The sequence below is a fragment of the Palaemon carinicauda genome, chromosome 21, assembly GCF_036898095.1.
Source record: "Palaemon carinicauda isolate YSFRI2023 chromosome 21, ASM3689809v2, whole genome shotgun sequence".
Classification (NCBI taxonomy): domain Eukaryota; kingdom Metazoa; phylum Arthropoda; class Malacostraca; order Decapoda; family Palaemonidae; genus Palaemon; species Palaemon carinicauda.
In genome coordinates, this window is record NC_090745.1 from 36,305,075 (window position 1) to 36,310,074 (window position 5,000).

General features: G+C 38.6%; 1 protein-coding gene across 1 annotated transcript in view; it reads left to right on the forward strand.

Moving 5' to 3' along the window:
- Positions 1-5,000, forward strand: part of LOC137615269 (reelin-like) — a 198,286-nt gene that overhangs the window by 163,735 nt on the left and 29,551 nt on the right. The window lies entirely within an intron of this gene.

Consider the following 5,000-nt stretch of genomic DNA (forward strand, 5'->3'; position numbering starts at 1 on the left):
ATTCTTGCAGTGTTTTGACAGTTGAGGGCATGGGGAAGTTATGAACGGCTTCTACCTTCTCAGGGAGGGGTAGACTCCTTCAGGAGTGATGCAGTGCCCTAAAAACCATACTTCGTTAGTGACAAAGGTACACTTGTCGTACCGGACTAGAAGGGTGTTCTGTTGTAAGCGTCTGAGCACAATGCATAGATGATGGAGGTGTTCCTCTTTGGTGGAAGAAAACACGTTTAATGTCGTCCACGTAATATACACAGAAGGGGAAGTCCCCTAAGATGCCGTCCATGAAACATTGAAAAGTATCCCCAGCATTACGAAGGTCAAAGCAGGAGTAATTGCAGGTGTATTTACCTAACAGAGTACAGTAGTGATGGTGATCTTGAGGACGTGGAGAAAACCTTCGCTTTGTGCAAGGAGGCCACGTCGGTGATGTTTGGGAGAGAGCAATGATTCAGTTCTGTCTGCATATTCAGGTAACTGTAATCCACACAGGGACGCAGAGAGCCATCTTTCTTCAGGACAATGTGTAAGGGTGACAACCATGGGTTTGAGGCCTTTTGGCAAAGGCTAATTTTTTCCATTTCAATGACCATTTGTTTAGCGTTTGCCAAACAATCCGGTGCCAGACGTCTGAATCTGGCAAACATAGGGAGCCCTATTGTCTTGATAAGGTGATAAATACTGTGTTTCGCGGGAACATGGGTTTCTGGTGAAGTTCTGGACAAAAAACTTCCAGGTACGATGTGGGGAGGTGGGCGTAGGCATCTGTGGGTGCACTGATGTGGAGAGTGAGGTCAGAGAAGGTGAGTCGGATAGGCATTGAGGAGCACGAATCCATGTTGTCTATCAGTCGGTGAGCTACAGCAACTGGGAGGTGAAAGTGTGAGACGAAATCTGCACCGATGATTGACAATGTGACGTCAGTAACGAGAACCTTACAAATATATTTGGCACTTCTAAACGATAATGTGAGGGTCTCATAACCGTGGTTAGGTATCGCAGATCCATTGGCAGCTACCAGGCCGATGTCGGAAGATATGCACAGACTACGTTATGTCCTGGAGAGTGAATTGGAAGAAGAGAATGGCAAGCACTCTTGACTACCAAAAATCGCATACCTGTACCTGCATCATGTAATGAGAAAAGATTAGTGACAGGGGTGGCTACCGCCGCAAGCAATGTCTTACTTATACATTTTTTGGCCACTAACAACCATTTGCATATTTCTTCACAGCAGCCCCAAATTTGGAGTGGTAGTAGCATAACTGTGGCCGATGAGCGTCGGTAAGTGGCTGAAGAGGTCGGTGGTTGGGGCGTTAACGAGGTGAGGTATATTGGGTGGTGGGGGGCTTTTTCACCTCTCGGGCACATCACTGGGTGGGCGTCTGTGTCCTACCGCATCCAGGTCAGCTTTGGTCAATGTTGAATAATTGTCCACTTCGTTAGGAGTAAAGGTGATGATGAAGGTCTAAGGTGGTGGAGTGGCTGTCCATTATGGCGTTGACTTTGGTCATCAGACCCTTCATGGGCAAAATATCGACATCAGGGACGGCAGCACGTACAGGTTCGAGTAGGGGCTGTACTCAAATGGAATGAAGTAGATTCACTTCATAAGGAGAGTCATCAGCGCAGGTTGCAGGCAAGCAATACTGGTCATTTCCCTAAGGGTGAGCGAAAACTTTTGGTCCCCTAACAGTTGTTGAGACAGCTGAAAAAGCTTTGCTAAGTACTGCTCCAGGAAGTATGATTTGAGGTTTTCGTATGTTATGGGGATGTCCCTTTGTTCGTACAGCCAATCAGAGATTTCTGGGACAGTGTCTCCGGGGATGGCCGCAAGAACGTAATCTGCTTTGGTGGTTGACCGAGTCACACTCTTTATGTGAAACTGGACTTCAGCACGCTGGAACCAGGCGAATTCTTCTCCGGTGGTTTCAGGGGCTTCGCGTTGATAGCGGAGGTAGTTTCTGAGGGCGGCTTCATCAAACAGTAATGAACGGCAGTGAGGGGGAAGGCGGGAGGGAGTTGAACACTCCGGTGGTCACCAATGTGGAGGCAATCCATTAGTTTTTAACTGAGAGACTCTCGTGAATGCAACTAACTTTATGTTAACAGACAGCAAGCTTCTATAACAACAGTTTCAGTGAAAGAAGGTCACAGAAATTCAAATAGATCAATACAAGCAGATACAGGCACAAAGAGGGGAGTGCGCTCTAATGAAAAAAAAAATAATAAATAAATAAATAAATAAATAAATAAAAACAGAAATACCGTTTCAGTGTACGAGTGTGTGTGATACATGTGCGGTATAAGTTAGTGTTGTTCCTAGTTAGTGGATGAATTCCAATTAGTCATTCTAATTTATCTTTATTTTGGATTCCCTGTTTTTCCCAATTTTATGAGAATCTTAATTAATCTTTCGTATTGGATATCTGCTTTATATAATTTTATATATGATATAAATCTTGGAAAGTTAATAATTTTTTTTCATAAACTAAACATTGAGTATGTTTTCTTGTTCTGAAATCTATCTCAAGGAAATAACGGGAAGGAATAATTTTAGCAATATAATAAAGATTTTATTAATAGCCATGAGAAATAAAATCTTCTATGATAAAATCCAAGACTGTACGATAAGATCAACTCTACAAAGAAACTATTTTGCTACGCTAAGGTAAGAGATGTTTCACAGAAAGTACTACTATTTTTTTTTTTTCATTCCAAATGTAAGTTTATTAGCAAAAGGTGAATAATCTAGAAGCTGTAAGATGGAAAATCTGGCATTATTTGTAAGAAATGTATGCATTTTCCCCAAATCTATTACGGAGGGTGAGAAAAGCTGGATTAACCATCTCTCTTTCCAATCCCAAGGCTGCTCATTCACTAGCTATTAAATCCGTAAGATTAGATCAAAGAGGGTGGAGTTTCAGCATATTGTTGTGTTAGTATTGGCTTTGTTCCTCGAGACTGATCGCAGGATCTAAATACTACAATCGATAGTTCGTTCAGATCTAAATGAGGACATCTACAGACAGATGTAATTTAATTCTGCTGGAAATGCTGTTTTGTCGCTGGTGAGTAAACTTGGCCACTTTCTATATAACAGGGAAACTTGTAAGTGATAGAGTAAATGTCTGAAATTTGAGGGGACAAAAAATATTGGGACGAATTTATTAAGCTTTATAAGGTTATCCCGGCCTTTAGAATGCAGAATAAACTGTATTCGGAAAGAAACGCTAGACCCAAGGCTTACGAAGTTCCAATAAAAAAAATTATAGAAAAGTCTCCTGAAGCCAAATAAAACATGGTCACTAAAAAAATCAACAATATTCGCAGTGTGTTTCGAAAGGAACTAAAAATATGTTGAGGCCTCCAAGGAATCTGGTACATGAACTGTTGAGGTGTATGAACCATCTCTATGGTATAATGATCTTCTATCATTTATAAAGGATTCAGAAAGACCACGCCTTGCTTCTGTCTTATGTGCAAAATGTAATGGAAATTGATATCCATTGCTGTATTATATTCAATGAACAGTACCTGTTAATTGAAACTATGACAATTTATATATCAATAAAAAACAAACGTTTTAAGGCAATACTAATATTAGATATAATTATACACAAAGTTATCTCAAAATACTTGATATCTTATATTCATAAACCAGAAAACCACAATCATTATAATGTTCAGATACAAAATATATTTAAAACCATCACTGATTGCCAGTGTACTGCACCGTCACCAATGAAATAGTTCTGAAACAGTTCTCAATTTTTTTTTCTTTTGCATCTCGAGTATCGAACCATTTCCATCACGTAATATTCATGCATAGTAGTCAGAATTTTTAGTATGACAAACAGCACGTCATTACAAATTTCTATATTTTCTAATTTCAAATTAATTGGACCTGAAATTATTCGAAAACTGCTCGCAATCTTCCGAATGCAGTCTTACTACTCAGCGAGTTCTGCGTAGTCTACAGTTGAATATTCTTTTTTTGTTCATTAGACTGGTTTTGATCATAAGGTTTTAAAGAAATCTTTCATTGAAATAGCTGCTTTTCCTTGTTTATAAACACAAAAGGTAAAGGTTTCCGACGAGAATGATGGAAGGGCAGAGCAAGGTATTGAAAGACTACCTTTGGCTAATTTTTCACCCAATTTTGTTTTTTCAATAACACCCTTATCAGATATTCTTCCATTCGTTCCAGAATCATGAATGCTAAAATAATTCATCTTTTGCATGGATGACAACTGTCATCTATTTATACTGTCATAAAACAGTACAGAAATATAAAAACTTAGTTGTTTACCTTCATATATTCCTTTTTTAATGAAGTTCATATGGCTTGACAGATTTCTGATATAATTGACTAAGGCACTAAAGAGACATTGCCACACTGATTTTGAAATCTTCATATGATCGTTTTGTTGCTAAGTATCATTGTGTGGTAGAAAGTCTTTCTTTATATAAGGTGTTACTCTAATAAGAAATTCACAATTAGTGCCCATATCCATGAGCTCATAATTGTATCAAACATCAGGGTGTAATTTCATCTCCAGTAAATTCGAATGAAAAAAAAAAAGCTCTCTTTTCTTTAGCATCGTTTCGCCCAAAATATCTTTTTGCTGCTGTTCGTTTTGTTAAGTCTCATACATTTACACGGAAAAAAGCTATGGTATAAAGGTTGTTATTATGGAGAGGTTTCGCGATAGGTGTTAATTTCTCTATTGCTGAGACTGAAATAACATGTTTAGGAAAATCTGAGCGTAGTATGAGTGTTCACCTATATGATTTTAAAGCCCCGCCCACTACGATCTGATATCTCAATCAAATCGTTAGAGAATAGCAGCTTTGCAATGGGTATGGTTAAGTTAATTCAAAAGACACAAAGTATTCTATAACAAAATACCCATGCATGAAAAAAAAAAAATGATGAAAATCCAAGATACATTATAATTTACTAAGGACCAAGACACAACGGACATCATTCCTTGCATTAA